This window comes from Nicotiana attenuata, unplaced genomic scaffold (assembly GCF_001879085.1).
Source record: "Nicotiana attenuata strain UT unplaced genomic scaffold, NIATTr2, whole genome shotgun sequence".
Taxonomy (NCBI): Eukaryota; Viridiplantae; Streptophyta; class Magnoliopsida; order Solanales; family Solanaceae; genus Nicotiana; species Nicotiana attenuata.
The window spans coordinates 358110-368581 of record NW_017670562.1 but is presented as its reverse complement, the minus strand read 5'-3'; the positions used below and the strand labels follow the sequence as shown (position 1 = coordinate 368581).

The window sequence follows — 10472 nt, the reverse complement described above, 5'->3', positions numbered from 1 at the left end:
GACCTCCGAATTCACTTCCGATCGCGCTCCCAACTCCAGAATCACCATACGGAGCTATTCACAGTCTCTGAATCCCAAACAGACATTGATACACTGCAATACACTTCAAGCCAAACTTATGAAATTCCTTCTAAAATGCTAACTTCTACAATAGGCGCCAAAATGCTCCCGGGTTATCGAAAACCCGAACCGGGCATACGCCCAATTCCGAAATCATCATACGAATCTGGTGGAACCTTCAGATCCTGATTCCGAGGTCGTTTACTCAAAATCCAATCCTAGTTCGTTCTTTCAACTTTATGCTTCTGAAATGAGAATTCTCTTTCTAAATCAACTCTGAACCTCCCAAAACTTAATTCCGACCACGCGTACAAGTCATAATACCTGAAATGAAGCGGTTCATGACCTCCGACTGCTGAACGGAGTGCTAGGACTCAAAACGATCTGTCAGACCGTTACAGGTACAATACAAATAATCTATGCAGCTTCAACATCTCTTGGCCAACGGAATTTAAAAAAAAGAATAGCCTATTCCTCTGTCTCTCATATGGGTTTCATAATTATAGGAATTAGTTCTCTAACCGATACGGGACTTAATGGAGCCCTTTTATAAATAATATCTCATGGATTTATTGGTGCTGCACTTTTTTCTTGGCGGGAACGACTTATGATAGAATCCGCCTTGTTTATCTTGACGAAATGGGCGGAATAGCTATTCCAATGCCAAAAATGTTCACGATGTTCAGTAGCTTTTCGATGGCTTCCCTTGCATTACCAGGTATGAGTGGTTTTGTTGCCGAATTGATAGTTTTTTTTGGAATAATTACCGGCCAAAAATATCTTTTAATTCCAAAAATACTAATTACTTTTGTAATGGCAATTGGAATGATATTAACTCCTATTTATTCATTATCTATGTCACGCCAGATGTTCTATGGATACAAGCTATTTAATGCCCCGAAGGATTCTTTTTTTGATTCTGGGCCGCGAGAGTTATTTCTTTCGATCTCCATCTTTTTACCCGTAATAGGTATTGGTATATACCCGGATTTCGTTCTTTCATTAGCAGTTGACAAGGTCGAAGTTATTCTATCTAATTTTTTTATAGATAATTTGGATGACTGAAATAAAAAAACCTATGTTTGTTTTGAAAAACATTCTTGGACAATGAAAAAAAGAAGACTTTTTTTCTTCTCTTAACTCTTAAGTTAAGTAAAAACAATGAAATTGAACTACATATGGTAGAAAACCGTGTGAATCAAATATTGTATTGATGATTCACACGGTCCGCACGCTGGTTCATACAATGCGCCGCCCGCTCTTGTATTTGTAATAACTTGTCTTGAATTCAATTAAATGTTGATGGAAAAGAACCATAACTATGTAACCCTATTCCTAAAAGATTGACCCCAAAATAGCATATCCAAATTATAAGAAAGCCTATAGACGCTACAATTGCAGAATTTGCACCCCGCAAATTTCTATTTGTTCGAGTATGTAAATAAATTGCAAATACGATCCAAGTAATAAATGCCCAAGTTTCTTTTGGGTCCCAATTCCAATACGACCCCCACGCTTCATTAGCCCATACCGCTCCCGAAAGGATTCCTATGGTTAAAAAAGTAAATCCTAAACTAATAACCCGATAACTCCAATAATCCAATTGTTGAATCAATTGGGACCTGTAATAATTTTTAGCAGAAAAAAAAGAAGTATTTTGTAAAACATTTTCACCCAAGAAAAATGACTCGTTTAAAAAACCATTGCTCTTATAAAAAAGCTGTCTGTTTTTTCGAAATGTAATCACTAGAAGTGCTACTGATAATAATGATCCACTAAAAGGGCTGCATAGCCCAATATCATCATACTTACGTGCATTATTAACCACTCGGATTGAAGAGCAGGTACTAATATCACAGATTGGTGTATTTCAGTTAAAATCCCTGACGTAGCAAAGCCTTGGGTAAAAATAGCACTAGGGCCAGTTATTTTACTTAAAATTAAAACATTTTTTTTGAAATACGGAATTATATGAATAAGGGAGAAACTCCATGAAAGGAAAATTAATGATTCATATAAATCGCTTAGTGGGAAATGTCCAGAAGAAATCCAACGAGTAACTAATAATCCTGTTATACAGAAAAAAGTAACTATTATGCCCTTTTCTGATGAATCGTATAGTTTTACGATTTCATCGACTAAAAGGGTTATCAAATGAATTGTAATTACAATTGAAACGATCGAAAAGGAAATGTGAGTTAATATATGCTCTAAGGTTGAAAATATCATAAAAAATCTTAAAAAAGAAGAGTCCCTTAATTACATAATTCTAAAAAGGAAATCGGGAATTGAATTCATTATAAGATCTATTTATCCTTTTTAGAAGACGGTATGCCGCCACTCGGACTCGAACCGAGATGCATTAGCACTGCTTCCTAAGAGCAGCGTGTCTACCAATTTCACCATAGCGGCCTGTCTTGAACTCATAATAGCCTATGAATAAGCAATCGTCGAGATTGAGGAAGCTATTTTAGTTTAGTAATGATTCAAATGGATCAATAACAATAAAAAGTTGTTCAAATAGGAATTTGAAGTTGAAGGTTCATTATTTTAGATTTGAGTTTAGAGTCTTAGTTTTTTTTATTTAACCTGGGACTTTCCTATATTTTATGCTTTCCTCGAATTGAACTCTTGTAACTAAACCGTTCTATACTCAATTATGGATTTTGAAGACAAAATAGAAAGAAAAGAACCTATTTTGCATCGCTCAAAATTGACAACCAGTCATACAGAATTTCATTAAGCAATTTTCTCTATTGGGTTAAGGGCAAGATATACATGGGGATCTATATAATAATTCAGAGAAAATAAAGAACTAAAAAGTTAGACAAAACAAAAAGGTTTCAAAATAGAATCAATTAGTTTCAATGAGTTCTTAACTTTCATTAATTTCACTAAAGATTTTTAGATACGTTCTTCTATAGATATGGAAATAGAATGGAAATATAGAATTTTTTTTAATGGAATTCTGCAAATAGGTCGATGGGGAAAATGAAACTCCCCACCTTGGAATAGAAATGATGTTTATTTTTTTGTCAACAAAAAAGTTATTATTCAGTAAATAGGGGATTTTCTAATTCTATTATTTTATCTATCAATCAGAAAAGCAAAGCGAGTTCCATTACGTATTGATTGGTGAGCTAATCAATATCAAATATGAAAGGGAAATCGTTAAATTATTCAATTAGATAATAATTGAATAATTTAAGAATAATTGAATTCTTTTTTCAAGTTGATTCAAATTATTCGAACGTTTTATTACTTATTTATTTTTGTTTGGCGTACAAAAAAACTTTTTGAATTCGCTAACGAAAAAACCTTTAATTCTATCGAATATCATTTCCTTTTCCAAATATTTTTACGAATACGCTTTTTTGATGTCGAAGTGCGTTTTTTTGGAACTGCCATTTAGAAATTAAAAAATTACTCATTGTTATAGCTGGATGTGAAAGACATCTATTGTTCAAAACGAATTCTTTTTACTAATATTTGTTTTCGAGCTAATAGTTCGTCCGAAAATAAAATATTATCGAGATAGGCAAAAGATGTGTGAAAATTGCATAATACTAGAAACAAAAAAGAAGGTCAATATGTGTTTTTTCAAGTTTTTCTATTCCATAAAACATTCATAATTGTAAAAAAAAAGGTTCTCTATTGACTGGTAGCCTTATTTCACATTATTTTTGATTCATAAAATCTATACCTATAGAATTTGCTAATCGGCTGTTCTGTAGAAAGGAAATTAGTTGAACTTAATAAAAATCAAAAATAAAATAAAGAATCCAAAAAAACGCGATTTCTATTTATGGTTCCACATTTCATTTACATGCAATAAAATACCTCGAAAGGTTTAAAGATAAGAACCGCATTTTTACTTCATGAAATAAAAAACTTGAATCCCCGTTCGATTCACTGGTCAAACTTGGAGAAAAATAGGCCTATTTCAAAAGAGACTAGTAATTAATCCCTTTCATATCATTTGACCAATTGTAACTTCTTGATTTCAATAGTTGAAGTATTTAGCAAAGACTCAGAATAAGTAAGAATAGAAAATTCGATTTAAGTTTTAAATTAGTTTAAGTTAGTCCATATTTTGACTTTTTATTGACTCCTTTCAAAAGAGGTATGATCCGGTGAATCGGAAACAATAAATTAAGAATTCTAAACTTTTTTATGGAACAGACATATGAATATGCGTGGATCATACCTTTCATTCCACTTCCAGCCCCTATGTTAATAGGAGCGGGACTTTATCTTTTTCCAACGGCAACAAAAAGTTTTCGCCGTATGTGGGCTTTTCAGAGTGTTTTATTGTTAAGCATAGTCATGGTTTTTTCAATCTACCTGTCTATTCAGCAAATAAATAGCAGTTCTTTTTATCAATATGTATGGTCTTGGATCATCAATAATGATTTTTCTTTAGACTTCGGATACTTGATCGACCCACTTACTTCTATTATGTCAATATTAATCACTACTGTTGGAATTATGGTTCTTATTTATAGTGATAATTATATGGCTCATGATCAAGGCTATTTGAGATTTTTTGCTTATATGAGTTTTTTCAGTACTTCCATGTTGGGATTAGTTACTAGTTCGAATTTGATACAAATTTATATTTTTTGGGAATTGGTTGGGCTGTGTTCCTATCTATTAATAGGATTTTGGTTTACACGACCTATTGCGGCAAATGCTTGTCAAAAAGCGTTTGTAACTAATCGTGTAGGGGATTTTGGTTTATTATTAGGAATTTTAGGTTTTTATTGGATAACAGGGAGTTTCGAATTTAGGGATTTATTCGAAATATTCAATAACTTGATTTATAATAATGAAGTCGATTTTTTATTTGTTACTTTATGTGCTGTTCTCTTATTTGCCGGTGCAGTTGCTAAATCCGCCCAATTCCCCCTTCATGTATGGTTACCTGATGCCATGGAGGGGCCTGCTCCCATTTCGGCTCTTATACATGTTGCTACTATGGTAGCGGCAGGAATTTTTCTTGTAGCTCGGCGTCTTCCTCTTTTCAGAGTTATACCTTACATAATGTATTGATCTCGGTTATAGGAATAACAACAGTATTATTAGGAGCTACTTTAGCTCTTGCTCAAAAAGACATTAAGAGAGGTTTAGCCTATTCCACAATGTTTGAATTTTTGCATCAGAATTGGATTCTGTTTGATTGTATTTGATTGTATGCATCCGACACAATCTAAATAGGATTAGAAAGAGAACTTTTTATTATTCTAACGTACCAACTAGTTATGAAATCGGATTGATAGCCTCCACCCGTGTTCTAGCTCGTCGCAGAGCTAGATTTGCCTAAATTTTTTGTCTCCTTCCTTCAACCTTTTTCACATTAGCTTCCGCTAGTTCAAGAGTTTGCTGAGCTTCTTGTGGATCAATATCACTACCCTTCTCCGCATCATTTACTAAAACAGTGATCTCATTATTGCCTATTCTAGGGAAACCACCCATCAGAGCCATCGTTAACCATTGGTCGTTAAGACGTATTCTCAAAATCCCTATATCTACAGCTGTGGCAATAGGGGCGTGATTTGGTAATATGCCAATTTGACCACTATTAGTTGATAAAACAATTTCTTCCACTTCTGAATCCCAAACAATTCGATTAGGGGTCAGTACACTAAGATTTAAGGTCATTTCTTCAAATTTCTCTCCATTTCTAAGTTCATAGCCTTCGCGGTAGCTTCATCGATATTACCTACCAAATAAAAGGATTGTTCAGGAAGACCGTCTAATTCTCCGGAAAGGATCAATTGAAATCCTCGAATTGTTTCTGCTAGACCAACATATTTCCCTGGAGAACCGGTAAATACTTCTGCTACGAAAAAGGGTTGTGATAAGAAACGCTCAATTTTTCGCGCTCTTGCTACGAGTAAACGATCCTCTTCGGATAATTCGTCCAATCCAAGGATAGCTATAATGTCCTGAAGTTCTTTGTAACGTTGTAAAGTTTGCTTAACTCTTTGGGCGGTTTCGTAATGTTCCTCACCAACGATCCGAGGTTGAAGCATGGTTGACGTTGAATCTAAAGGATCTACTGCTGGATAAATACCTTTGGCAGCCAATCCTCTTGATAGTACGGTAGTAGCATCTAAATGTGCAAATGTCGTAGCAGGAGCAGGGTCGGTCAAATCGTCTGCGGGTACATAAACTGCTTGAATAGAGGTTATGGACCCTTCTTTGGTAGAAGTAATTCTTTCTTGTAAAGAACCCATTTCGGTACTCAGGGTGGGTTGATAACCCACAGCGGAAGGCATTCTACCCAATAAGGCCGATACTTCGGATCCTGCTTGGACGAAACGGAAGATATTGTCAATAAATAGAAGTACGTCTTGTTCATTAACATCTCGGAAATATTCCGCCATAGTTAGGGCAGTCAAACCAACTCTCATACGAGCTCCCGGCGGTTCATTCATCTGACCGTAAACTAGGGCCACTTTTGATTCTGCAATATTTTCTTCATTAATCACTCCAGATTCTTTCATTTCCATGTAAAGATCATTTCCTTCCCGAGTACGTTCACCCACTCCGCCAAATACGGATACGCCCCCGTGAGCTTTAGCAATATTGTTAATCAATTCCATAATAAGTACTGTTTTACCCACTCCAGCTCCCCCGAATAGTCCGATTTTTCCTCCACGGCGATAAGGGGCTAAAAGATCTACTACTTTAATTCCTGTTTCAAAAATAGATAATTTTGTATCCAACTGTATAAAGGCGGGCGCAGATCTATGAATAGGAGACGTTGTACTAGTATCTACAGGCCCTAAATTATCAACAGGCTCTCCGAGCACGTTAAAAATTCGTCCCAGAGTCGCTCCCCCGACCGGAACACTTATAGGAGCTCCTGTGTCAACCACTTCCATTCCTCTCGTTAGACCGTCTGTAGCACTCATAGCTACAGCCCTAACTCGATTATTTCCTAATAATTGTTGTACCTCACAAGCCACATTAATTGGTTGACCAACACTATCTCGACCTTGAACTACCAGAGCGTTATAAATATTCGGCATCTTGCCCGGGGGAAAGGCTACATCTAGTACCGGACCGATGATTTGGACGACACGCCCCGGGTTTTTTTTTCCAAGCGTGGAAGCCCCAGAACCAGAAGTAGTAGGATTAATTCTCATAATAATAAAATAAATAAATATGTCGAAATATTTTTGCAAAAATTATCGAATTCAAATAAATGTCCGCTAGCACGTCGATTGGTTAATTCAATAAAATGGGAATTAGCACTCGATTTCATTGGCACCATGCAATTGAACCAATTCAATTGTTTACTTATTCACTGAGACTGAGTGAATTTGCAAGCCCACCCAACCTATTTTTATTTTAAAATCTCAAGTGGATGAATCAGAATCTTGAGAAAGTCTTTCATTTGTCTATCATTATAGACAATCCCATCCATATTATCTATTCTATGGAATTCGAACCTGAACTTTATTTTCTATTTCTATTACGATTCATTATTTGTATCTAATTGGCTCCTCTTCTTATTTATTTTTGATTTCAATTTCAGCATATCGATTTATGCCTAGCCTATTCTTTTCTTTGTGTTTTTCTTTCTTTTTTATACCTTTCATAGATTCATAGAGGAATTCCGTATATTTTCACATCTAGGATTTACATATACAACATATACCACTGTCAAGGGGGAAGTTCTTATTATTTAGGTTAGTTAGGTATTTCCATTTCAAAAAAAAAAGTAAAAAATAAAAATTGGGTTGCGCTATATATATGAAAGAGTATACAATAATGATGTATTTGGCAAATCAAATACCATGGTCTAATAATCAAACATTCTGATTAGTTGATAATATTAGTATTAGTTGGAAATTTTGTGAAAGATTCCTGTGAAAAGTTTCATTAACGCGGAATTCGTGTCGAGTAGACCTTGTTGTTGTGAGAATTCTTAATTCATGAGTTGTAGGGAGGGATTTATGTCACCACAAACAGAGACTAAAGCAAGTGTTGGATTCAAAGCTGGTGTTAAAGAGTACAAATTGACTTATTATACTCCTGAGTACCAAACCAAGGATACTGATATATTGGCAGCATTCCGAGTAACTCCTCAACCTGGAGTTCCACATGAAGAAGCAGGGGCCGCGGTAGCTGCCGAATCTTCTACTGGTACATGGACAACTGTATAGACCGATGGACTTACCAGCCTTGATCGTTACAAAGGGCGATGCTACCGCATCGAGCGTGTTGTTGGAGAAAAAGATCAATATATTGCTTATGTAGCTTACCCTTTAGACCTTTTTGAAGAAGGTTTTGTTACCAACATGTGTACTTCCATTGTAGGTAACGTATTTGGGTTCAAAGCCCTGCGCGCTCTACGTCTGGAAGATCTGCGAATCCCTCCTGCTTATGTTAAAACTTTGCAAGGTCCACCTCATGGGATCCAAGTTGAAAGAGATAAATTGAACAAGTATGGTCGTCCCCTGTTGGGATGTACTATTAAACCTAAATTGGGGTTATCTGCTAAAAACTACGGTAGAGCTGTTTATGAATGTCTTCGCGGTGGACTTGATTTTACCAAAGATGATGAGAACGTGAACTCACAACCATTTATGCGTTGGAGAGATCGTTTCTTATTTTGTGCCGAAGCAATTTATAAAGCACAGGCTGAAACAGGTGAAATCAAAGGGCATTACTTGAATGCTACTGCAGGTACATGCGAAGAAATGATCAAAAGAGCTGTATTTGCTAGAGAATTGGGCGTTCCGATCGTAATGCATGACTACTTAACGGGGGGATTCACCGCAAATACTAGTTTGGCTCATTATTGTCGAGATAATGGTCTACTTCTTCACATCCACCATGCAATGCATGTGGTTATTGATAGACAGAAGAATCATGGTATCCACTTTCGGGTATTAGCAAAAGCGTTACATATGTCTGGTGGAGATCATATTCACTCTGGTACCGTAGTAGGTAAAGTTGAAGGTGAAAGAGACATACCTTTGGGCTTTGTTGATTTACTGCGTGATGATTTTGTTGAACAAGATCGAAGTCGCGGTATTTATTTCACTCAAGATTGGGTCTCTTTACCAGGTGTTCTACCCGTGGCTTCAGGAGGTATTCACGTTTGGCATATGTTCAGTAGCTGCCCGAGAAAGGACCACTCAATCTAGACAGGTTCTCGCAACTGCCTTTCAAATAGGACCTCGAGAGGCAAGCCATGGAAGTACCGCTAGGTAGGGAGTGAGCTCCTACTTCATTGGATGTCTGATGAAAATGGGGGCTTCCAACTGAGATTCATGAAGAGAAGAGAGGACCCGACGTCACAACCTGTGTCGAGCCTATGAAAGAGTATGCCCGAGTGGAATTGAGAAGATCAAATGACCCGACAGAGCAGGAAGTGACCAAGTGCAGTTGACTACAGAACCTGCCCTTTACCGTCGTTGCTAAAGCAAACAGCCAAAGCTTTCCTGTTGATTTCGCAGGCAGCCGATTACTAATGGTACGTAAATGTAACTCGTTGTTCAAACAACTATTCAGAGTTCCTAGAGCTCCTCGTAAGGCTTGTTGGAAAACCCGTTGTCGGACTTGATTAATCGCCCTTTGCTGTTCAAACTGAATCGTTTCGTTTTTGTAATTTTCTAATTGTTCCAAAGTCTTATAAGTTGAATTAATCAAATTCAATTTTTCTCGTTCTATTTCGGAGTATCCATTCACTCGAAACTGCTCGGCTTCGCTTTCTACTTTCCGTAAGCGAGAACGAGCTTTTTCGAGTTGTTCAATAGCCCCCCCACGCAGTTCTTCTGAATTTCGAATAGTATTCAAGATCCTCTGTTTTCGATTATCTAATAAATCACTTAATGAAAGTAGATTATTTTTCCATTCCTTTCCAAAATTCCATAATCCCTTCCCGAACCAAACATGAATCTTTCGATTCATTTGGCTCTCACGCTCAATTACTTAAGGTAAATTCTCATATCTTTTTTTATGAATGTAATGAGCCTATCTTCTCTTCTTTGTTCATATTCCAAAAAGATATCGAAACTAATGTAAGACCAAAATATTCGGAGGACTCTTCTGACAAAATCAAAAATATGTAATTGTCAGCAAAGTTGTTTCTTTTTTTTTTTACAAATCCAAAAAGCTCTTCTTACTTAGAATAGGTCGTCGATTCAGCATTAGATAAAGGGGGTAAAATCCCCGTTTTTACAATTTACAATAAGCGGTTCAAATCATTTTATCAATATGAGTATCCTATATCGATAAAATATTTATTTTGAAACCACCTCTATATTAACGTAGTGGTAGAAAGAGTACCATGCTGCGTCTAGACTTCAAACAGTTTGTTTTAACCATGTTAATAGTTCCACATTATTGGTTAATAGAGAATCAAAATCGATTTACCAATGAATCGCGAAATG

General features: G+C 36.1%; 1 pseudogene; it reads left to right on the top strand.

Moving 5' to 3' along the window:
• Positions 1 to 9224, top strand: part of LOC109240992 — an 11822-nt pseudogene extending 2598 nt beyond the window's left edge.
• Positions 9225 to 10472: the final 1248 nt, after the last annotated feature.